Genomic DNA, 26680 nt, shown 5'->3' with positions numbered 1-26680 from the left:
AAGAAAGAAAGAAAGAAAGAAAGAAAGAAAGAAAGAAAGAAAGACCTCAATCTCAATTTCCCCAACTTATATATATGTTATTGAGTAAGTCCCTTTATCTCTCTAGAAGTCAGTCATTTCTTAGACCCTCCAGATATCACATTCCCAAATTAACTTTGCTATAATGTTTGCCAAGAAAAGACAGAAAGAATTCTAGGGGCATCGAATAAAATTAAAATCCACAGCAACACACTTCATAGTCGGCATTGTAACAGTAGATATGAGCTCTTCTTCTCTTTTCTTTCTTTCTTTCTTTCTTTCTTTTTTTGAGGAAGGAGAAGAGAAGGTGGGGATGAAGAGGAGTACTTCGATAAAAATTTCCTACTAATTTTGCAGTACAAAATTTTAGATCTTCTCTAGTGAACATTGTAGAGGAAAATGAGAGGTGTAATGCATGACAGGAAATTATTTATTTTAATATTTAAAAAGGCATAATGCACATATATATGCCATTTTGTATAATACATGTGTTACAATATTTAATATATGTATATTTTCTATACATATACAAGTATGGAGACAAGGCTACTCTTGCTAAATTTATAGTCATTTTTCGGATTTCTCCTATTTTGATTTGCAATTAAATGTGAAAAGGAACATATACAGAAAGATTAATTTCAAAGTGTGTTCATGTTCTGCAAGATGAGAATGAGGTATTTTTGAATTTTAAAAAAAGGTGCTGTGATCAAATATGTTTGGCCAATATTGTGTACGATATGTTTATCTTAGAGATTAAAAACTCAGTGACATATGAAAGGTTCTGAGACATCCTGCAGCAGAGGAATCTGTTCAACTTTGTCTAACACACAGTTACCAAATTTATTGAATGAGCCACTCTAATTTTTTTTAACCAACCACCTATTAATATCTCATGAACCTCTAGTGCTCTGCATAACACCATTTGGGAAAAGTTGATCAATGCAATGTGTTTCAAATATTTTATTTATAAAATAAAAGACAGTCCCTCAAAAAATAAAAGATAAAATTAATTAAAACCAAAAAAAGACACCCAGCACTGACTCTAAACTAGCCTTGCTGAGCACTTTTTTTCTCATTCACTAACATTTCAACCTAAAAGTCATCCTGGAAAATCCAGCAAATGCATATGATGCATGTGGCTGAGATTGAATGAAAGGCAGAGGACACTTCTGGCAAATGGTACCAACTATTACAGTTGGTAAAGACCATCACTCATTTTGGGCACAAAACCTCTTCTGAATTATACCCTAAGGGCTAAGTGGGTGAAGGGAAAATTGCATCTACAAGAAGGCAGGCATAATTGACTTCTGCTTGAAAGAGTCAGTCTGCCCTTGGCAAAACAACCAAATGTACCTAGAAAATGGCAATTATTTATTATCACTGGATTATCTAAGATTTATGAAACACTCACAATGTGTCGGACTCTGTATAAAAATATTAGTTTCAACTAACAGAGTTTGTATAATTCCAGTAGCTTTTAAGAATAAAATATGAAGAATTAAAACCATCCTATTTAGGACCACATGCTCAAAAGATGACCTTTGTATATGTTACAATTTCCCACATGCTACCTAATTAGACAAAGTAGTCAATGGCACCAATGTTTTGTAAAAACTGACCCCACAATTAGAAAATAATGGCCAAAATATTTGTGTACACATTTACTATGAAAAAAAGGACACAATGCTACATCCTCCCAAAACAGGGAAGTGCTACTGAGTCTTTTAAAGTGTTTAGCTAGAAATGGGTGAAAAATCCAAGACATTTGATGGAGACATCACCTCTGCATCGGAAGGGTTTCAAGTGAAGAGGTGGTTGTGTCTGTTAAGCATATTTTACATCAGTAGCTTTGAGGGAGGGGAACTACTAGAGTTGGTCTGTCAGAAATTCCACAGAATCGGGATGTATGTGCAATTTGAAATCTTTACATAGTCTTACCACAGGAAAATCAATTTCATCATAATCCTGACCAGTGAAAATACATGCCAGCCAGAGAGTCCAAACGCACTAGGAGAGAACCCTAAAATTTATGTGGATTAAGATAAATGAAGTATTATGAAAGTTAAGTGAATGGTGCAATAAAAGGAACTATTCCTATTGCATTCTATAAGCATAGGACATGTTTCACGTGAGTATATATGTTTTCATTTTTTTAATATAGTTTTATTGAGCTATAATTGATGTACAATAACCTGTGTATAAAGAGCACAATTATATGAGTTTTAATGCATGTATATATCTGTAAGCTTTCACCACAGTTAAAATAATGAACATATTCATTACTTCTGTCAAATTACAAAACTAAAACCATTTAGTAATGAGTTCGATGTCCTTTCTTCAAGGGGACACAGTCCATGGATTCGGGGAGTGCAGTGTCCCACAAGCAGTGGCACACTCTTCTGGAAGGATTTTGGGTACGAGCCAGTTTTAAAGAGCATTCAAAGAGGTGTGGAGAAGCAGGGCATGATTGGCTGGAAGTCAGGATTTCCTTGTAAGACTAGCAGGTCCTATTTTCTAAGTAAGGTAGACCAACTGAAGCTGAGCTGGAGGATTGTGATTGATGTGTGTCAGGTTTCCTTGACAGCGAGGCATTTGTAACTGCAAACAGACTTGGGTTTGGATTTGTGACATGGGCCGGGCCACTAGAACTGCCTCCATTCTGTGGGTCCTAATATATAAATTAACCTCATCATTCCAAAAGCTTCCTCATAGCCTTCTGTAATCTGTCTCTCCCTACTCTTGTCCTTGTCCCCAGGAAATCACCGATCTGCTTTCTGTCACTAGGGATTAGTTTATATTTTCTAGAATTGTATATAAATGGAATAATGCAATACATGTTTGTTTTATGCCTGGCTTGTTTCACTTATTTTGAGATCATCTGTGTTGTACGTATCAATAATTTTCTTCTTTTTTTTTATCCATTCACCAGTTGATGGGTTGTTTCAAGTTTGGAGCTATTACAAAAAAAGCTGCTATAAATATTTACATACTGGTCTTTGTATGGATTCATGCATTTCTATATCTTGGGTAAATATTTAGGAGTGAAATGGCTGGATATGATAAATGTATGTTTAACTTTTTTTTTTTTAAGATTTTATTTCTTATTTATTTGCGAGAGAGAGAATGAGAGACAGAGAGCGTGAGAGGGAGGAGGATCAGAGGGAGAAGCAGACCCCCTGCTTAGCAGGGAGCCCGATGCGGGACTCGATCCCGAGACTCCAGGATCATGACCTGAGCCGAAGGCAGTCGCTTAACGACTGAGCCACCCAGGCACCCAATGTATGTTTAACTTTTTAAGAAACTGTCAAATTGTTCTTGAGAGTGATTGTTTCATTTTACATTTCTACCAGCTGTATGTGAAGTTGGAAAGGAGGTGGAATCCTCACCAATACCCCCAGAAAAATGGATCATCCTATCAAAAACCCAATGTACATATCACAAAGAATTTTTTTCTAAACATATTTCGATTTTTTATTACATATAAATAAAATTCTATTATGGACTCCTACATTTTCCATCTTTGAATTATTACATACTATGTAGGGCAGATAGTCAAGAATAAATAGCTCTTTGCTTCACTTTGACTTTGAAATTAGAATTTAGTTTGTGTGAATGGTAAAATGTTCGTCCTGAAATCCAGGTTTTATAGAAATAGGCAAAGTCCTTCCACTACCAAAAGTTTACAATTACACATCAAGAATAAGGCTTGGGAATATAAAGTATACTTGGAGGAACAACATATAACCTTCATTCTGATAAGGTCTTTTTCAAGGAGGATGTATGATAGGGAAATGCATGACATGGAAACTCATGATATGATGTAGGGAAAGTCCCTTCTTACAAGAAATGGGAAAGACTATTTAGATACTGAGTGTGGGTGTGAATTGGGGGATAGATGGGTAAATGATGTGGAGAAATGAAAATGTTTAGGAATATTAAAACAAGTATTCTGGCTTCCTACTTATAATGCAAACCTCAGGGGGATTGGGAGGAAAAACACCCAGATACATCTGGGATAATCCAAGATTTTCCCCAGTCATAGAACAGACTTCATTTCAGAGTACAGTTTCAGGGCCCCAGGGACCAAACAAAGTAAACAACTTGTGGAAGGCAGAGAGAAGACAACAAAACACCAAAATGATCCTCTCCCCACCAGAGAGTGTGTATCTAGACCTCTCATTTCAACTGTGGAGGAAAGAAAGGAAGGGCATACATGCTGACAGGGGGGGAATGGCACTTACTGGGAGTTGAACATTGAATTGACTGAATATCCCAAACAGAATTTGGAGGTGGCACCAAGATGTACCGAATGACTATTCATTGGCAATTTTTGTCTTATCCCTGATCCGTATTATTCCTTGTTCCCCCCAATACATGTATAGAAGTACACAGAGGCAGGGATACACCATTAAGCAGGAATGGTGTTCTAAGGAAAGACAATATAAAACATGAGAAATCATTCAATGGTTTTTTATATCTATTTCATAGTGTATGCATTCTACACATCCTAAATATTTGTCAACTTCATTTATTTCTCTCCATTTCCACACCCCTAGTCTAAGCTACAAACATCTCTTACCCAAAATAACACTACAGCTGTCTCCTGAATTATTTCCCTGAACAAATTTTTCCCTCATAAAGAATTTTTTAAACTAATGAGACTTGTTCATGAAAACTTGCATTCTGAGTGCTGTCAAAACTTTTTTTAAATTTTATTTATTTATTTATTTTAGAGAGAGAGTGCAAGAGAGTATGCAGGTAGGGGGAGGAGCAGAGGGGAAGGGAGAGGGATGGGAAACAAATCTCATGCAGACTCTGCACTGAGTGCAAGCCCAACTTAGGGCTCCATCTCAGGATCCTGAGATCATGACCTGAGCCAAAACCAAGAGTCAGGCGCTTAACCAACTGAACCACCCAGGCGTCCCCCAAAACTTTAGTAGTAGAGGAAACTCCATAGTAGTTCTTAGCTAATTCTCCCAGGAGTTATTGACCTTGCTTGTACACAAATGTTTAAATTTTGTAAAGAATCACAGGATTTTTCTTTTTGCTATTAGTTGCAATGAATTTACCAGTGAAGGATATTATATCTACTTGCTTTTTTTTTAAGATTTTATTTATTTATTTGTCACAGAGACAGAGAGAGAGAAAGAGAGAGCACAAGCAGGGAGAGTGGCAGGCAGAGGGACAAGCAGGCTCCTTTGCTGAGCAAGGAGCCCGATGAGGGACTCCATCCCAGGACCCTGAGATCATGACCTGAGCCGAAGGCAGCTGCTTAACCGACTGAGCCACCCAGGCGTCCCTATGTCTAATGTTGGTCTCTCAGAGATTATGTCAAAATTATTACAAGAAAATTGGTTAGATCAATATATGTTTTTATTAATTCATTCACTGTTCCATTCAGCTCCAAGTGTCAGCATGCAAACCTACCTAGCAATGAATAAGATGCTCCAGACTGTCTAATTAAAATATGTTTGTGTGTGTAGATGAGCTGAGGAATGCAACTGCCACTAGAATGTAGGCTCCATGTACATGGGGTCTTCGTCTCATTTACCTCTATACTCCTAGCACCCACAACAATGCATAGCATATAGAAGATATACAACCAGAGAAACAGAATTGGTAGGAGGTATACATTAAAAGATTTATTGCAAGGAATAGCTTATGTAATTTGGAGGCTGGCTAGGCAGGTCTGAACTCCAGAGGTAGATCATCAAGAAAGGCAAGCTGGAACTCTCAGGTACAGGCTGAAGCTGCTGTCCACAAGGAATTTTTTCTTCATTAAGAAGACCTCGGTTCTACGGGATGCCTGGGTGGCTCAGTCGTTAAGCGTCTGCCTTCGGCTCAGGTCATGATCCCAGGGTCCTGGGATCGAGCCCCACATCGGGCTCCCTGCTCTGCGGGAAGCCTGCTTCTCCCTCTCCCACTCCCCCTGCTTGTGTTCCCTCTCTCACTGTGTCTCTCTCTGTCAAATAAATAAATAAAACCTTAAAAAAAAAAAAGAAGAAGAAGAAGACCTCGGTTCTGTTTTTAAAATCTTTCGACTGAATTAGGCCCACCCAGATTATTTAGGATAATCTCCCTTATTTAAAAGTCAGTTAATGGACTTTAATCATATCTACAAAATACCTTCACGGTCGGCTCAGGTCACGATCTCAGGGTCCTGGGATCGAGTCCCGCATCGGGCTCCCTGCTCGGCGGGAAGCCTGCTTCTCCCTCTCCCACTCCCCCTGTTTGTGTTCCTGCTCTCGCTATCTTTCTCTCTGTCAGATAAATAAATAAAATCTTAAAAAAAAAAAAAAACTAGCATTGTAAGTACGTCAAATTCTGTAAGTTTATATTTTTTATAGATGAAGCTTCTACTATGTTTGAAGTCTTAAAATACATTTGAATGGTATATACAGACATAACTTATTCAACTAGGAAAAGAATTGCCTCTTTATATATAGAAGCTATACATTTCTCTAAGTGTACTGCATCAGTCAATTATAAACAGAAACTAGAAAGCTAAACTGAAGTTACTTGGATATTGATCCCTCTGATTCTGTTAACCTGGACGAGAGTTTATTTCTTTAATCAGAGCCTAAGCTATCTGACTCTCAGTCCCAAACCGTGCCTTCCGGGGAGAGCTGAGGACTCTAATCAGAATGTCCACTAGACAACTTGATAATGAGACTAAAGATAGACTTCTATATTATTAAAACAATGTACAGATGTCCTCTAAAGCTGGTAGCTTCAAAGAGCTAACATTAAACCACGCAGGTCCGTATGGAATAGCAAATGTTCTCATAAATCTTCAGATGAGAACCACTTCACAAATACGAAGAATACGGACGATGCTCAATAAAAGCTCAGGAAGAGTTCTCTTTCTGTTAAAACCACAACCCAGATAGAAGGAAAGCACACTCTTATGAGAGCGCTCCCTAGAACCTTTCTGCTCTCACTACCTGTTTTTCACCCTTAGGAAAATGACTAGAGAGAAGCAGAGAAGAAACAGGCTGGAGTTAGCATCCTTAGTGTCGTGGCACAGATAGGTGTCGTGGGGAAGTCTAAGTTGTAATGCAAATCTCTCACCTGTCAGAGCCAAACATGACAAGTTTGCAGACACCCTTGATTAATACCTGGAACCATATCTCAGGTGGAGTGGCTTAGGCATTGAACAGTATTTCATAAGTGAATATTTTGAGGGAGCCCTTTAGATAATTTAGTAGACAGGTTAGAGATACAAATAATTCTATCTTCTTTTTTTAAAGATTTTTATTTATTTGTTTGACAGAGAGAGAGAGTCACACACAGTGAGAGAGGGAACACAAGCAGGGGGAGTGGGAGAGGGAGAAGCAGGCTTCCCGCAGAGCAGGGAGTCCGATGCAGGGCTCGATCCCAGGACCCTGAGATCATGACCTGAGCCGAAGGCAGACGCTTAACGACTGAGCCACCCAGGCGCCCCAATAATTCTATCTTCTTGTCGGCAGAAATAGGAGTAGAGTCCAGTTTCAAATGACAACATCACCACTGTTTTAAAAAGCTACATAGAATTTTAATTGTAGAATGAGGTGGTGGATCTATAAATATTCACTATACAATTATTTCAACTTTCTGTATATTTGAACTTCTTCATAATAACATGTTGGGCAGGGTAGAGGGGAAATTGAGCTAGAGAGGAGTTAGTTCACTGAGCTCAGTTTATCAGGTACTACATATGGCTACAAGACATACTGGTGACATAATTGGACAACCTAAATCCAGAGACCGTCTGAGTGTTCTCCCCAGGGTGGGGTGCGTGAGCTCACTCTTGACTGCTAGTATGAACTTTAATAATAGTAACATCTGCGACAACATGCATGGACCTCGAGGGCATTATGCTAAGCGAAATAAGCCAGAGAAAGACAAATAGTACATGGTATCACTTTTATGCAGAATCTTAAAAAAAGTCAAACTCATAGAAACAAAGGGTAGAGAAGTGGTTGCCACGGGGTGGGAGAAATAGGGAGCGTTTGTTAAAGGATACAAACTTTCAGATATAAAATAATGTCTGAGATCTAATGCAAAACATGGTGGCTATAGTTGATAACACTGTATTGTATAATTGAAATTTGCTAAGAGAGGAGCACTTTAATGTTCTCATCAAAAAAAGATAAAAATGTGAGGTGTTGGCTGTGTTAACTAGATGGGAGGATCTTTTCACAACATATACACATATCAAATCACCATGATGTGTGCTTTAAATATCTTACAATTCTATTTTCAATTATACTTCAATAAAGCTGGAATTATTTTAAAATAGTAATCTACTAGATTTGGATAAATTTCTAGAGGGCTCTACACCTAGTCCTCTTTAACCTTCACACAGGCAGCTAGGAACCTAGAATGCTAATAGTATAGATAAATTCCGTTAAGTAGGCTTTGTCTCATTAACTTCCATACATCTAGAATAAAATACTTGGGTTGTTGAATGTTGACCCTGAAGTCCTGAAAATTCCTGAAGTGTCTGCTGAATCACGGAAGCACAATGGAAGAGAGGAAAAGAGAAAGATAGCTGTTCACTCTTCTTCTAGAACTCAGCACCTACTGACTTCTATTTTATCCATCAAAATATGAAGATGAATAGAAACACAGGAGATAAATTTATAAAGGAAGTTCAATTTCTTAATTTTAGCTCCCATTTTGCACAATGATGTTAGAGATCCATGTATTTATTTATTTGAGAGAGAGAGAGCGAGAGAGAGCAAGATTGAGAGCACAAGCAGGGGGAGCTGCAGGCAGAAGGAGAATCAGGCTCCCCGCTGAGCAGGGAGCCCGATGCGGGGCTCGATCCCAGGATCCCAGGATCATGACCTGAGCCGAAGGCAGACGCTTAACTGACTGAGCCACCCAGGCGCCCCGAGGTCCATGCACTTCAAAGAAATAGAGATTTAATGCACCCAAAGGCCAAGGGAACATAATCATTTTTTGCCACTGTCTGAATAATTATTTTATAATATGCATATGTGAACTAGAAAATAAGAAATAATCTAATATGTTGAACAAAATGAAATATATAACGACGTGAGGGAATAAAGCCATTATAATCAGAAATGCATATTATTTTGAAAGTCAGCAAGACAGTTTTTCTTCAAGACAATAAAAGGGAATTTTGACTTTAAAGATGGCTAAAAATCCTGCTTAGAGTTAATGAGAAAAATGAAAATGATTACTATTATTAGTCTTGTTGGGGTGGCTGAAATGCCGTATGGGCCTGGTGCACTGGTTGCCATGGTGTATACTGTTGCATTCTTCAAGCAGAGGATCATACAGTTCTGCAATCAATAGCAAGGGTTGAAAGAATGAATTCTATGGCACAGATTGCAAAACAGCTTTTTCATTTCTGCTCTTTCCTTCAGCTACCAGGAAGAACCATACAACGTACACTAAATGATGGGACTTTCCAGAACTGCTTAACCGAAAGGTGTAAACAGTATGTTCTAGGTGATTTAGTTTTGAATTTGGTCAGCATTTATGTCATTTTTCCCCCATCTACAGGGGACAGCTTCCAACAGGGATTGATTTGTCATATAAGAGTCACAATTCACACCCAGGGTACCTTCTGTCCTCTATGAATTTTCAAAAGCCCTTTTCTAGGGCTGGCTCCCATGTTGTCTGTGACTTTTCCCGTAGGATAGAGGTCCTAGAAATTCCCCCTTGACCTAAGATATTTCGCCAAATGACTTTTTTTAATAATTTTTTAAAATTTCTTGTACCAGTTCAAATTTATTTTTCAACAGCATAGCAACAAATATATGCCTCTGTTTTCCTTTTTTTAAGATTTTATTTATTTATTTGAGAGAGAGAGAGAGTGAACGAGAAAGGGAGAGAAGGAGCAGGGAGAGGGGCAGAGGGGCAGAGGGAGAGGGAGAAGCAGACTCCCTGCTGAGCAGGAAGCCCAATGCGGGCTCGATCCCAAAACTCCAGGATCATGACCTGAGCTGAAGGCAGACATTTAACTGACTGAGCCACCCAGGTGCCCCTCTATTTTTCCCTTTTTAAAAATATTACTGACTATATTCCCCATGCTATACCTTTCATCTCTATGATTTATTTAATCCATAAATGTAACTTTGTACCTCTTAATCCCCTTTATCTATTTCACCCAATCCCCCCACCCATTTCACCTCTGGCAACCAACCACCTGCTTGTTCTCTGTCTTTAAGAGTTAGTTGTTTGCTTGTTTTGTTTTTTTAGATTATACATATAAGTGAAATCATATGGTAGTTATCTTTCTCTGACTTATTTCACTTAGCATAATACCCTCTCAGTCCACCCCTGTTGTTGCAAATGACAAGATCTCATTCTTCTTTATGGCTGAATAATATTCCATTGTATATACACCACATCTTCTCTATCCATTCATCTATCAGTGTACACTTGAGTTGCTTCTGTATCCTGACTATTGCAAATAATGCTGTAATAAACATAGGGGTGCATATACCTTTTCAAGTCAGTGTTTTCATTTTCTTTTAGGTAAAAACTCACCAGTGGATTTATGGGATAATATGGTAGTCCTGTTTTTAAATTTTTGAGAACAATTTTTGAGAACAATTCTCTTATGCTATCTAGATTTCAAAATTTGCTGAATTCATATTCTTAATATAAATTAGATTATTACCTTTCTAATTACTACATAAGATAATAATATGACTTTTCAGTGTCTACCAAAGGTGATGATCATGTTTCAAAATTTAATATTGGAGATACCTAACTAAAAACTAACTAAAACCTTTTCCCCCTTCAGCTTCTACAGTCCATCAATTTTATGCTTCTCTTTCTGCCTCTCAATGCCCACATATCCTGCATTCTACTCTTTTTCTATCTTTCCATTTAAAATAGACAGTTCTTAAAGTTTCTTCCTTTGATCAATTTTTGTCTCTGTCATCTTTCCCTCAATAACCTCATCCTTCATCGGGCTTTAGAAATGTCCTCTATGAAAGATGCCTACCTCATCCTAAGAAAATGATAGTTCTCAGACTTTCCCTTTAACATCCCTCATGACTGTACATACATGTTTTTATAAATGAATTGTTGTATTAGTCTGCTAGGGCTGCTGTAACAAAGTACCACAGATAGAGCAGCTTAAACAACAGAAATGTATTTTCTTGGAGTATGGCGGCTAGAAGTCTGAGATCAAGGTTCCTTGTGTGAGGGCTTGTGAGGGAAGGATCTGTTTCTGGCCTCTCTCTTTGGCTTGACAATGGCTGTCTTCTCCCTGTATCTTCACATCATCTTTTCTCTGTACATATGTGTGTCCAAATTACCTCTTTTTAAAAAGACACCTGTCATATTAGATTAGGGTTCACCTTAATGGCCTCATTTTAACTTAATTCTCTGAGAACAATCTCCAAATACAATCACATTCTGAGATACTGGGGGTTAGAACGTCAACATATGAATCAGTGGATGGGGACAAATTCAGCCCATAACAAATACTGTATAATTATATTGTGCTGAAATGGAATTATTCAGTTAAAACTTACAAAATTAATACCACTTCATACTAATCGTGGAGAATAAACTATCCAAGTGATGTCAATCTTCATGTCAAAGACCCACAAGAGAAGCAAATCCACAGAGAAGAATCAAGATAGGCCCCAGCTAGGAGGGAAAAAGAGATTGACTTGTCTGTCTTGGTAAAAAATCTTAAGAAAAAAAAAGATGTTAAGATTGGGATCCTGGATGGTGGGTTTGGGCATGGTCACATGGAGGAAGACTGGGAGCTAGGAAAAGAAACACATCTGTACTGCATCCCAACTAAAGAGAAGTTAGGAATATTTTTATTTCTGTTATGCTTAGGATTTTTTTTAAAGATTTTATTTTATTTACTTATTTGAGAGAGTAGGGTCAGAGGGAGAAGCAGACTCCCTGCCGAGCAGGGAGCCCGATGCGGGACTCGATCCCAGGACTCTGGGATCATGACCCAAGCCGAAGGCAGTCGATTAACCAGCTGAGCCACCCAGGTGTCCATATGCTTAGGATTTTTAAAAATTACTCTCTATTTCAAAATCTCTCACATGTTCAGCATTCTATAGCTCTCTCTCAATGATTGACAGTGAATATTAATAATTTCAAAACCAAAAAGTCCAGTCAAAATGAAATGAAGCAAAATAAAACCAGATTTTATCATTTAAAAAAATGATTTATCTTTGTTTTAACTCCAGCATGTCCAAACTCTTTTGACCACAGACCTCTTTTTTGTCCCCATGGATCAATGATCGTTGTGTCACAGAACACACTGAGAAGGGCCGAGTTTGGTAAAGCTTTGTTGGGATTTTTTAAACTTTGTCCCAGCTGTTCTCTGAGTCAAAGTGAAAGTTTTGCTCCTTCCACAAGCATTCTGTTGGCAGAGACAATTGTCAAAAGGCAGAGAAACCCTTTCACACCCCCACTCCCAGGAAAATGCATTTTATGATTACTGAAGAATAAAGATAGAATCACACAACCTGGCCTCCTCTTAATCTTGGAGTTTAAGGATTTGTTTCTAAGGAAAGGGCAGTACTTCACAATCCCAAATTCCTATCTCTAATTCAAACTTGCTTGACCTTAAATTTTGCAAGACCTCTTTTCTTGACCACTAAAGTTGGTGTTCCCCAATATTCCTTCCTTAGGTATATTAGCGAAAGGATTAATCTCTAGACTCTTCAACTCAAACTACCCCAAACAGAATTCACCCCCTTCTCTCTGAATCACTTCCTTCTTCTGATTTTGTTATTCTTGCTATTAGAACCATCATTTTATTAGTCCTCTCAGCCTGAAATTTTAGTCAGCCATTCTCGCTTCTATTTCTTATCTAATAAGGTGCTGAGTCCAGTGGATTTCACCTTTGCAATGTCTCTTGAATTTATCCCCTTTCTCATTCCAAGCTATCACCCCGATCCAGACCCTTCATGTAAATTCTTCTGATATAAACTCTCAAATGGCCTCATCGCTGTTCTCAATCTATGCCCCACTTCCCTCTTTTGATCCTTTCTACACTTCTACTAGTTAGATTTCATGAAGGCAACCCTGACATTTCTGTACATAAATCTTCAGTATCTTGCCGTTGCCTATCAAGTCAAACACAAAACTGCCATTCTCCCTGGGATATCTACTCCACAATTTCATGCTCAAACTGCTTTTATCAGCCTTACTGCTCACTCTTCCCTCACTCACGTATCAGTAAAGTCTTAAGCATGCACCTCATTTGAGCACATCTCTGCCATTTTTATCCAGAATGTCATTCCTCCACACTCTTCCCCCATTTTTCCTTCCAGATCCATCTCAAATATTTACACTTTCAGGCTGAAGTGTGCTATAGTAAAATAATGAATACAGGTGTGTACAAGCTTCATAATCAGCCAGATCTTAATTCAACTCAGTTTTTAATAATTTGACTCTGACTCTTACCAGCTGTAAATTCTTTAATCCTTAGTACCTTCATATGTAAAACTGGGGATAATAATCCTACTACATATGTTATTCATAAAGATTAAATGAAATACATACACACACAGGGTCTCTGGCACATAATCTTTTATTGTATGATCATTGAAACCTTTCCTAATTTCCCCCATTCTGAAATAATCTCTCCCACTTAAAAATTTCACAATTAAAAAAATTTCACTTTATAGTCAGCATTTATAATGACATGAATTCTGTTTTACTGGGCTTACTAATTCCTACTATCACTCCCACCCCAACCCTAAGTAACCCAAAGAGGAAGAACTACACCACCTGCTAGCATACACTAGATCACTTAACATGATGTCTTGATTAGAGCACTCAGCACATACATGTTTAAATGAATCAAAGTGGCATGGCTAGTTTGCAATACTCTTCTCATAGGCAGAATTAAGTGTCATTTCTTCACTTACCATTCACATCAATCGTTACGCTATTATTTCCACTGTAAAAATGTGGACAACTGATCCCTGGGAGGCTATAATAACTTACTAAAGGTCAAATGGCTAGTGAACTGCAGAGTTAAGATTTGACCCTAACCAAATACTACGATCTCACTAGTGTTAAAGGTCAAATGACTATATAAAATTTATATTTGTTAAAGCATTTTCAAATTGCTAAAATGACAGTCCCAGTTTTGTGTTTGACTTGATAGGCAACGGCAAGCATCAGATTACTGGGAAGTTTTTTTAAATGGATGGAACCAACCCAAATGTCCATCGATGGATGAATGGATAAACAAAATGTGGTGTATACATACAATGGGGTATTATTCAGCTTTAAAAAGGAAGGAAATTCTACAACACAGATGAACACTGAGGACATTATAAGTGAAATAAACCAGACACAAAAGGACAAATATCTTATAATTTCACTCCTATGAAGTAACTAAAGTAATCAAATCATAGAGATACAAAGTAGAATGGTGGTTGTCATGGGATGGAGAAAGGGAGAAATGAGGAGTTACTCTTTAATGAATATGGAGTTTCAGTTTGGGAAGATGCAAAAATTCTAGAGCAGAAGGTGATGATATTCGCATAGCAATGTGAACGTACTTAATACCACTGAACTGTACACTTAAAAATGTTTAAATTTTACGTTATGCATATCTTGCCACAATTTTTAAAAATGGAACAAAATTTCATTGCAAACTCAGAGTAAGGTGAATTTTTAAATGAAAGTAACAGAAAACAAACTTTAAAAAACTATTTCTTTTTTATCAGAATTTTATGAAAAAAATCAATGCTTATTGAGTGCTTAAAGAACAATAAAGGTAGATGTTAGGGGAAAATCACATTTAAAATAAATTCAGAAAAGACTTTACAGTCAATGATTTAAATTTACTTTTCAAATTTCTTTATATTTTGAAATTAATATAGAACTATTCTCCAATGTCCACAAAGTACTTTCTAATAAGTCTGTGCCTTGTTTAAAAAGAAAAGTATAGGGGCGCCTGGGTGGCTCAGTCGTTAAGCGTCTGCCTTCGGCTCAGGTCATGATCCCAGGATCCTGGGATCGAGCCCCACATCGAGCTGCCTGCTCAGCGGGAAGCCTGCTTCTCCTTCTCCCACTCCCCTTGCTTGTGCTCCCTCTCTCGCTGTGTCTCTCTCTGTCAAATAAATAAATAAAATCTTTAAAAAAAAAAAAGAAAAGTATACTTTGCTATTGTGCATTCCAACAATATTTTTTAAGGAAGAAAAGTAATTGTTCATAATAAATAACTTGAAAGCAATTTTTTTTCCAGACTGAACTAGCCAAACAACCTAATATAATCAACTCATTTCTTTAAAGATGACAATAAAGATGGAAGAAAGGCATATGGATACAGTCTAATTCCTACTGTTTGCTCCTTTCATAAAAAGGAGTTTTTGAAATGGTTTAAAATAAACTTGGACCAGTATAAACTATTCTTTCAGAAGGACAAACCTCCACTTTAAGGAAAGAAAACCAAGGGTAAGAATAGAGCATAAAATCCTTGTTTTCCAGTCTTCCACATTAAATCTAACTCAACAGTGACTTGCAAGATGCTAGGGATCCAAAAATGACTAAAACCCTTTCGCTCTGCTCTTAAAGAACTGAGCCCATGGGAGATGCGAGCATGTATGTAAATGAATCTCCATGTTGTGGGCAGAGATTCAGGGAGGTAGACTCAATAAAAGAGGCAGATTTGAAGTACAGTAAGGACACAAAGAAGTAGTCAGCTCTAAGTTGGTGATTCTGGAGCTCTCCTGAAGGGAAGAACAAAGAACGAAAGGAAATTACAAGTGTCTCTGGTTTAGAATGAGTGTCTTTAGAAAGAAGCCAATATCAGCATTAATATCACCTTACATTTCAAATATCACCTTATGCTTCATTGTAAAATTTATTAAGCGATTTCTTGTACTTTACTGGATGTAACACTACGAGGCCTCTGTGATTATTCCCACAGTGCAGATGAGGAAGGTGTCTCTCAGAGAAGCAGCCAGTTCAGAATTATGCAGCTAGTAAATCCAGGGCTATTTATAATAAACTTTTAATTTCTAAACTGCTTCCTCACTAAACTTTCCACTTTTTTGCTTACAAAAGAAAGGCATAAAGAACTTGTGGATTTCAGAAAAGAAATAACATGAAATGAAGACATGTCAGGAGGACGTGTTGGCATATTAAATTTTCAAATTGAGAAACATCAACTAAATATAACTACTTAGGCATCTGAGGCTTTATGAATAATAATAATAATAAAACCCCTAATGATTAAGTAGTACCAGACACAAGATTAGTCAGATCCAAATGTACCCATAGATTGTACCCAGTTACCAATTTTAGAAAATTCTCTAAAAAGTAATGAATTGGTGCTCTAATCTAATAATCTGATAGTTTAAGTGAAATATCTGATAATCATGATATAGGGGAACTGCCCCTGAGCCATGCTACCTGATTACTGTCAACAGTAAGGGAGGCATTTGTGCAAAAACAAAAGAGAAGTGAAGACCTGTAAAAGGAAGTTTATTTGCTTCCAGTCCTGCTGTATATTATTTCTAAAAGAAATAAAAATTAGAGCAGTTGATGATGTTTGCTTTCAATTCATAATTCACATTAAATAAAACTGTCAGCCCTTCCTTTTGATTTATGTCCTCCACTTTAATTAAACCCATTTTCCTGTATTACTGGACACGCCGAACAATGGAAAATTATTTAAAGTTCTGTGTACTATTTTCCAAAATGTTAAGAACCAATAAGGTGGGGTTTTTTTTTGCCTTCCAAGTTTATATTTATCTCAACTATACTTGACAATCTGAAAACTATGAATATATCATTTTATTTGAAGGAGCAATAGCATCTCCAAATTTACCCTAGCCAGAAAAAAAAATCATAAGAAATAATTATCATAACCTTAGGAAAATTATGTTTCCTGCTAAGTGAACATAAACATCAATAGAATATACTCATCTTATACAAGTAGCTAAATGGAAGTTCCTAAACAGTGTATTCCTTTACAAAAGATAATGTCAGTCAGATAAGTAGCTTCGATTTTTTTACAGTGGAAGGAAAAAAGGGTTTGAAATGACAAAAAAAGCAATGTGATATATGAAAAGTGCTGGACTGGGAATGGGTAAGATCAGTTTCTAATCCAGATTTACTTTTTTTTAAGATGTGTTTATTTATTTGACAGAGAGAGAACAAGCAGAGGGAGCATCCTGCAGAGGGAGAGGGAGAAGGGAGAGGGAGAAGCAGGCTCCCTGCTGAGCAGAGAACATGGAGCTCAATCCCAGGACCCTGGGATCATGACCTGAGCCAAAGGCAGACACTTAACCGACTGAGCCACCCAGGTGCCCCATCTAATCCAGATTTACTTTTAACTAAATGTTTCACTTTACTATCTTTAAATACAGCTAAGCCATCTGAAAATGAAAATGTTGGACTAGATCACCTGTCAAATTCCTTCTTACAGCATGCTCACTCTTCTCTTGATAACCCTGCCTCCCCACCTTCAAGTAGGCAGAGACCACACCAAAATTCACTTCCTTTCTTCTTTGTCACTTTTGCCCCAGTAAAACCAAGAGCTAAATTGGAGAGTGGGAGAGGAGAAACTGAAAAGGAATTTCTATGGAGAATGTGAGTTCTTCATAGAAACCAGCTAGGGAAATTAGACCAATTTGTTAATCTCTCCAGACTTCATTGTCCTCACCTATAAAGCAAAATAGTAAAATTATCCTGATAATCCATATGTAGTCCCCGATGCATAGAAAGCACTTAATAAAGCCTATTAGTGCTGTTGTTTATTTATAGTGAGGAGATGAAAGGAGAAAAGGACTAGTCCAGGTTCATCTATGTCTTCGCTTCCTTCCTTTTATTTTATTTTCCCTCTCTTCACAAACATTTTAGTTTTTTACAAACATCTTATAATTCCATTTCATTCTGTGTGATGATCTATATGAAATATCTGGTAGTATTTTAATTTAGTAACAAGAGAAAGTATGCCTTGTGGATTAGCACTTTATACTGTTTTTTTGATCCCTCTAGCTCTTTATATTTGGACACAGGAAATTAGCAAGGGCCCCCTTGAACGGAAGACATTTTATTGCTAAATCTGTATTGCTTTCCAATTTAGGCCCTTGTCATTGTGTTCCCACAAATGACACAATTTAACAGTGCATGGGTGGATTCTCTAGAGACTGAAAAGGTTCATGAAAATATTCATAAGAGAGGTGTGTCATTTTCCCTCAGCACTACGCACTGCACCCAATTTAGAAAGAAAAACTCTTAGCAGATGGGTCTCTGGCCTCTTTCCAATACATGATTTAAATTGTTTTTCAAACACACCACAAATCAAAAGCTGACTGATGTTGCAAACAATTTTTATGTCTCAGAGAATCAAGTGGCAAGGTCAGTGTGAGGTACAGCTTTAGTTCTTATACCTTTTAATGGCTTTTTCTATGGTGCCATAAGTAGTTTGAGGCTTTCCTAAGATTACAATGAAATATTTCTTATTTTCAATTATCTATCCAGTCACGTGGACAGTGACTGACCCCTAACAACAGTGCAGTGGCCCGTAAGAAATGAGTTTCTGGTTTTAATCTAGTTTTAGTGGAGAACCAGCTACATCACACAACCCATCACCCAAAGTGTGACCATTTAGACTGAAGGAACAATGGTCAGAAGTGGTCCTGCATCTGCATTACTTAAGATTTCAGTCAATATTCTCAATAACGGCACAAGGAACACGCTCATTAACTTTGCATAGGAAGCCAGGCTAAGAGGAAGGCAGAGACTAGCGTCTGAGAAAATACTAATCAGCTCTCTGTGACTGTATCTAATTGGATCCTTTATCAAAAGCAACACAACAAAACTCAGGAAGGAGAGTAGAGATAAACATCGTGGTGGAGGAAAGAGAAGATAGAAAAGCAATAAACGAGTCAAGTTCTGAGGCCAAGACCTAACTCTGCCATCTACTAGATAAATATATTATATATATTTACACATATACATTTAAATCTTGAGCACATCGCTTCACTTTTCTTTACTTTAGTCATAAATGGAGATAGAAATGTCCTACCCTGTCTACTTGCTAGAGTTTTGTGAAACTCAAACTACATCTGCTTGCCGGATTTTGAAAATAAAAACATGAAAAATGTGCATTCCAGAGAAAATAACCTCAACTCTCAGTTGTCCTACTCATACCAAGACTTATTGAGAAAATTCTATTTGTGGAAGACTGATTACTACCGCCCCCACAGTCGCTATTCGTGCTATCCTCCCGTCAAGACCACTACCACTCATTAACCCATCTTTTCCAGGCCCTCTCCTGGCTTACAACAACTCTCAAACACTTAACCACCAGTCCCCTCTGTCCTCTGAACTTCAGTCTGCCTGCTATGCCCACTCAGATATCTCAGAAGCATATTAAAGTTTATTTTATGATAGTAATAATTAGAACAATGATAATAGCAGCTACGGTTACAGAACATTTACTTCATGCCAGACACTACGCTAAGTAGGTCTACTTTATTTTCCTGCCCTGACAAGACTCCTCTCCCTTTAACTTAACACTGCTCTTGACAGAACTGTGAAAAGGGCCCCTTGAACCTTGAGTGATCCTTTCACATCCCCTTGATGAAGAACCACTGCTAGAGATGCACCAAAAGAGCCATCTTAAAGTCAGACTCTTGAACTATAATTACCATGTCTTCTCCCTTCTCAATCCACCGGAACTGGTTTTTCTGGGTGGATTTCAATGGTACATCCAAGGCTTCCATCACAGGGTACTCCAAGAAAACACCCCTCTGGCGTCTTTTATTTTACTTGCTTAGATGGCTATTTGAGGATTGTGGGATGTGTAATTCCAAGCCCCAACTTCCTGAACCCCAGTATGAAGCTCCTCAGGATACACGTGTCTTTCTCTGAAGAGAAACTTTTCTTCCCTGAAGGAATGGATGTATTTCTTCTTTCTCACCATAAAATCCTCTGACATTTCACATCTTCCATTCAATTTGGCTTCCACAAAACGTGCAACTAAATGCAAATTTCAAGTAGAGGAATTAAATAGGCCCTTATTGCCTCTGCACTTAAATTTCATTTCCCACCTTGATCGTGGTCCTTTACACAAATTTTAAAAATTGTTTGTCAGAAAAATCACCCCAAATTTGGAAAAAGGCAAAAGAAATTATTAGGTATGTTTTCAGGGCAGTGCTGGGCTTGACATTTTATTTAGTGGCCATTTACAATTGTGTAGGGACAGAGGTTAACTTGTAGATTTCGTTTACTAGAATGCAAATAATGGCTGTCCAGTGGAACCCAAAGGTTATGGTTTATGTTTCTGTCGGACAGTAGCCAGTTTTGTATCTAATCTAGCAATCTAGTAAATTGCAATAAATCTAATAAAAACCAAATGTTCTTTGGATTGTTTTTTAACATTGTACTGTCTTCCTCATCAGTTAATAAGATGATTGAAATTGTGATATGCATTCATTTTATATTTTCATGAGTCAGATTTTTCATTTTTAAAATTATACTTTAGCATATTTTATGTAATCATAAATTTAAATTTCCATTTATATTTTCCCATTTTGTATGGGAAAATACGTATTTTTGTATGTATTTTTGTTGTAAGTTCACCTAAATTATTTATCATTTGTAGAACAAAGCCAGGTAGAAATAAATTAAAATGAGATTATATTTATATGTGAAAGCACCATATAAATATATATTCTCTCTCTCTCTCATATTCTGCCTCTTCAGAGCCTCAAGCTCACTTTTTCCTCCTTATTCTTCATTTCCCTTAAGCTTTCCCTTGCAGAGTCTAAACTTCTTGTGGAAACAGCATAAAGTGTTCAATATTGAAGTCCCGAGCAAAGCCAAAGACATGAGAAGTCAGAAAGAAAGGCTGAAAGGATAAGAATTTAAGAGAGAGATTTGGAAGTAAGGAGGGAGATTTTGGCCAACACCTATACCCTGGATACTCAGGAAATGGTAGACTCTTCCTCAGGAGAAATGAGATGCTGCATATCCAAGGCAAAGAGTATTTAGTGAAGCTGAAGTAGTTCTCATTGACAGAGTTAGTGTGGATTCGTGAAAAGACCTCCAGTGCCTGAAGTCTGAGAGATTTAGATGCCACCATTTATTAACTATGCGGTCTTGGGTATATGTATCCCAGAGCCTCCATCTTCCCATCTGTAGAATATGGATGATTACACCTACCCTGCAGGCTTAACATGAAGATTAAACAATGCAGAGCCTCCAGCACAGTACCCGGACCATACAACGTGCTAGGTAATTAATTCAAATCCACAGTTATTAAGAGGCAATTCTGAATTCAGGCTATGGAGATGGATCTGAGGCCAAGACACAAAAAGACCCTGTTTTTCCAGTGATCTATCACCAGTTTAAAATGGTTTGAAAGGTCAGTATCAGAGGAAAATGAGCAACTAAAGAGCAAGTAAAAATATTAACGTCTCTGGAATAGATTCTTGAATGCTTTAACCCTCTACCAAGCTAGTTAAGTAATGAAGGAATGGGTCCTGTATGGAAAAAGCATATAATTTCTAACTTGAGATTCCTTCCTACTGTAGTAAAAATTGCTTTAAAGGTTGTAATGGTGGTTGCTATAGGCAACAGCAATCACAATTTGGAAAAGATTCGAAAGGGGGAGAAAAGGTGATAATACTAGGGGCAATCAGTCTTTGCAGAAATTCTGTATCCCCATTTCCCATTCCTATTCTCTGTTCTGAATTTTGGTGGCAGGATAAATTTAGTAGAGACAAGTAGAAGACAAAGTCTGGCCTAGGGTTGTGAAACAATTCCTTAACTAAAGACGCTCTTTTCTCTGGGATGGCCATCCTCTTCAGACAAGGGCCTGGAATCGGAGAGCTAAGATAGGAAACAGCATTGTGCAGCCTGTCCAATGAGCTCTGTCAACGATGAGGTGATAGATGTCCAGTCAGCCCTAACCTCCATAAGTAAAGTCTGTGGTTAAAAGGATCAATTTATCTGACCATTATTCAATAGCACTACTACCTCTTTGAACCCTGGGCAGTAATAAAAATTTCAGTTCAAGAATTACACTAATCTACTATTAATGTTAAATACTAATTAATGATTCATAGGAAAATCCTTCAAGGGAATCATCAACTAAAAGAGTTCAATGCTTTTGAAATTCACACATTCTGTAAATTTACTGAGTAAATCTCTCTGGAATAAAAAAAAGTCAGAGATGGAAAAAAACCAAGTATTACCTAATTTTACCTACTAGTATAAGTGAATCTATTATCAACTACTAGGGAAAGATGCCTGTAGAGGAGATAAATGGATCAGTTAGATTTTTCTTCATGGGAGACAATGGATTCCACAATCTTCCTTGACATATCCACAAGCCTCTTTCTAGTCACCTCAAGCTGAGAGGGGAGATGATTAAATATTAAAATAAGCAAGCTGCTATCTCCCCGTTTCTGCTGCCCTCACCAAGGATTTTGCCTTTAAAATCTGAGTGTGATTACAGAGCAAAAAATGAAGGATCTAACTAAAACTAAAATCAGTGTAACATCAAAAATATACTGACCTGACACTGTTTTTTTTAAAGGAGAAATATGAAATCATTAACACTTTCGATTTACTGCAACTTTGATTTTATCTCTGATCATTTTTATTTTTTCACACCTTTGGAAATGTATACATCGTTTCAGTAGCCTTTTTCACAGGTTAAAAAAAAAAAAGCAAAAGCCATTATAATACTAGGTAACCTTTGTCATCTAAACTACTATTTTGATTATAAAAGGAAGGAGTGACTCCTGAATCTCTGTACTAAATAGTGATGATCAAACGAGGTCTTGCAAAGGCAAGTTTCAGCTCTGGCCCAGAACTGTGTGAGAATTATTGGAGAAACGGTTTAACCTCTTCTGTATCACTTTACTCACTTGCAAAAGGAAAGAGTTGGATTAGTCTAATCTTGACTCTTGGTTTCCAGCCCCAGGAAGACATAAGAGCCAATCCAGCCTTCCTTTGTCTCTGGCAAGGAAAAGCTAAAGCCATACACACCAGCTTGCAAGTTGGAGGGAAGAGATGACATTGCATTGCCCTCCTTATTTGGAACTCAGTACAATGCCATAATATTTCAACAATTAATATTTATAAGTACTTATCTCATGAGGGATTCAACTGAGAAAATGTCTAAATTGTCTGTGAAGAAGACATTTTCTCCTACAACTCAGAACTGTTCAATGTGTCTTAAGAACATCCTCAAATAACTATTATGCCAAAATAACCAGCAATTTTCCCTGACATGCTACCCCCAAGCTCTCATCAAACTTTCTTACATTTTCCTGTATTTATTGACAGTGCTTGTTCAGGCTGAAAATGAGATTTTGCCATTCCAGGAAGAGGGGGTCAGAGGGAGTCACAATTTCTTTTAATAAGGTTTTATATCATTTTATGCATTGCCAATCAAACACCACAGATCAAGTTTCTTAAATGTTTGTAAAACAACTTCATAATAGATTTTTTAAAGGCTTATGTAAAATACATTATTTTCTACATCTACCATCTTACCGACGGTTATGGTTTCCAGTGATACTCAAATATGGACCTCTTTAATTCTCTAAAAACCTATTCTAGGAACAAAAATGTTCAATATAACATTAACCTGAAATAGCAAAAAAAAAAAAAAGCAACACTGATAAGATAGTATTTTCTGTAAATATTTACAAACATAAGAAATTCTCCATTATATAACTAAGGTAAAAGATTAATTTTTAATGATCACAAATTTGCTGTTAAATACTGTATATATATGCATATATTAATTTTTAAAATACTAGAATGAAAAACAAAGCATCACCATTAATTTACATGATTAATGTGACTAATGTGAATAATTTTCTATATTTTCTACTAGCAATATGGATTACTTTTATAATGAAAAATACATCTGAAGAGAGTTATGCTCAAATTGCATAAACAAAAATTATTGTAGTGTATTTTAATTTTTTAATGAGTCATATAATCTTTTAGGAAGAAGCAGAAGGTATCATAAATTTAATCAAACATTTACAATATAATTTGGCGTCACAGCATAAGTGTTCATAAGGCAATGGAAACATATCATTGTAGTTTCTGCCTAAAGTGTTTTAACCTTAATCGATGCAGGTAGTTAATGTATTATCATTGAAGATGTTTATAGATTTTAAGTTTTAAGAGCTTTATACTTAATGTGACATAAAACCCTATTTAAATATATTACATTTGAGGTTTTCTAAACTTGAAAGTGTCATAAAATCCTTTTTATGAATTTGATGGCTTTGTAAAATTAGGCAATAAGTATTATTATAAGATACAGCACCGCATTGTTTGCTATAACAGAAATATTTTAACAAATGTGATTCAAAATATCATCTAAAAATAAATGCATAGTAAAAATTGAAAGTATCATTCTTTTTGTAAATAACATAAGAATCCAGAAGAGATACAGTTGAACAACAACATAATGCAGGCATTAACATGGGAAGTAGGATGACTCTACAGGATCATAGAAGTAGTTACAAACCATCAACATTTGTAAGTATAAATACTTGGCTACTATAACTAATAGGGATAAAGACTGTAAAGGGACAGAAATAATGAACTTGTGCTGAGATGTGTGTGTTTTCATTTTGCTGTTTCAAAGTAATGTTAGATATTTTGAGTTATAACTGTTTGATTCTTGCAATTATCACATTCTATATAGACATAGTTTTTTTTCCATATTTTATGAAGATTTTGTATGTTATTATTTTTCCTTGAAGGAAATATGTGAGAAGTTAATAAATGTTTTATTATTCCCACCTTACAGAGGCACCCACTGAGACCAAAAAATGTCACAGAGAGAAACAGTGATTGAATTGGGAAAGCAATTCAACCCTGCTCCTTCTCTGAACATCCACTGTAAAACCAAGTGCTACTCACTGTGGCCCATGGATTATTTTTAGTTATCAGAATTTCTGTAATTTCAGGAATGATTAAAATCTAAGTAATCTTACCAAAAACCACTCAACCCAGGAGCTGTAATTACCTTTGGTGCTGTGATATTTTGACTACTAGAAGTTAAGAAGCAATAGATGCATGAAATATACTGTGTTTCCAGAAAAGAATGTTTTTGCCTTGCACAGCACAACTATAAAGGTGGAAATGGCTTTATTATCATCAAGATCATTAAAAACTAAAAGAGTATACCAAGAAAATCAACATATACTTAGAAATACACTTGGCTTTGAAAGAGAAAGAATTAAGTCAAAATACATTCTCATATTGCTTTCAGAGGAGGGGACAGCTTCAGATCACTTAGAAAGGTCAATCTCATCACCAGGACAACAGAGCCAGAACATGCCACTGCCTATTAAAATTTCTCCTAGGGAACTGACTAGGAAGCAGTATATTTAAAAAAAAAAAAAAATGATGGGAAACAAAGTGCATAATCAGGAAGTATTCGTCTATTAGCTGGAAAAAAAGCTGGGGCATAAAAAGGAATAACACTTCAGCACACAAATGGTTAGTAGTAACCTACTGGAGATTCCCAGAGTAAGTAATTTCCTTTCTTATCACTGAGTGACTCCATATTTAAGGCTTAGTGAAGTCATGCCATTCTCCTCTTGCCATAAATCAGTGATTCTCAAAGGCTTTCAAAAATACAGATGCTGGCAGTCCTCTCCCCACAGATTCTGATTCGTTACGTTGGGATCAGATTTAGGCATTATGTTTCCCTAATTAGTCCTCATTATCTACAAGGAACAAAAATTTGAGGACCACAGACTAGATTAGTGGTTTTCAACTGCAGCGGTACATTGTAGGTACTTTGAAAGCTTTAGAAAAATTCGTAAGCCCAGGCTCCATGCAAGACAAATTAAATCAAAATCTCTGGAGAGGGGCCCAATATCAGCATAGTTAAAAGGCCCTCAAGTCATTATAATGGGCAGACAGGGTTAAGAACCACGGCATTATTTTCACTTTCTGAAACAATTCAGTCAGCTCTGATCATTATCTTTATGCTGGCAATTTTTATCTGAAGATCATCAGCACAATACCTCACACTAATTTAAAGAGAGAAAACTGCTAACAAGAAGTTAACCAGAGACACACAGTTCAACAGTCTTAAACATGATGAAGGGAAATGTAGCATGCTTTCATTCTGGTTATATAAGTCACAGTCTGCAGAAAGCCAATGGTATTTTCAACGTACAGCACCCACAGGTAAGCCAAGGCCCAGTCTCTAAGGCATTTTAAAGCATTTGGAGTCCATTGAAGAAACGGGGAACTTATTACACACACATTTTTCCTTTCTCCATCTTATGTTCAGGAATCTTTATATTTGTAGCTTTGGAGTAAAGAAGGGTTCTGTTTGGTAATATTTTTGTGCTAGAAACAAGTAACTATCATTCTATATACCTAAAAATATCAAACCTTAATTCAGTTCTCTTTTTCCTACCTACACTGAAAGTAGCACAAAGGAGTTTTGTTGACATTGTTATACTGACTTTTAGAATCCAGAGAAAGGGCTTGTTTTTCTTCGCACAGAATTCATTGCAACTAGATCAGACCAACACTTTCTGTGGGCTGTCTGCCCAGACAAGGAAATAGCTTTTGTACAGAACTGTTTTCCGTAGTGACATTTTTGTAATGGAATTGGATCTGTAGCCTACTTGTCTCTATTAAGCCCACTATTATAATATCAGTTATTTAAATAATTTACATAACC

The 26680-nt window shown here is 36.8% G+C and overlaps 1 protein-coding gene across 2 annotated transcripts in view; it reads right to left on the bottom strand.

Annotated features, from left to right (window-relative positions):
• ANK2 (ankyrin 2) overlaps positions 1 to 26680 on the bottom strand; it is a 633020-nt gene that overhangs the window by 368489 nt on the left and 237851 nt on the right. The window lies entirely within an intron of this gene.

The sequence above is a fragment of the Phoca vitulina genome, unplaced genomic scaffold (genome assembly GCF_004348235.1).
Source record: "Phoca vitulina isolate PV1807 unplaced genomic scaffold, GSC_HSeal_1.0 scaffold3, whole genome shotgun sequence".
Classification (NCBI taxonomy): domain Eukaryota; kingdom Metazoa; phylum Chordata; class Mammalia; order Carnivora; family Phocidae; genus Phoca; species Phoca vitulina.
The sequence above is the reverse complement of the archived record's forward strand: the minus strand, read 5'-3'. Positions and strand labels throughout refer to the sequence as shown.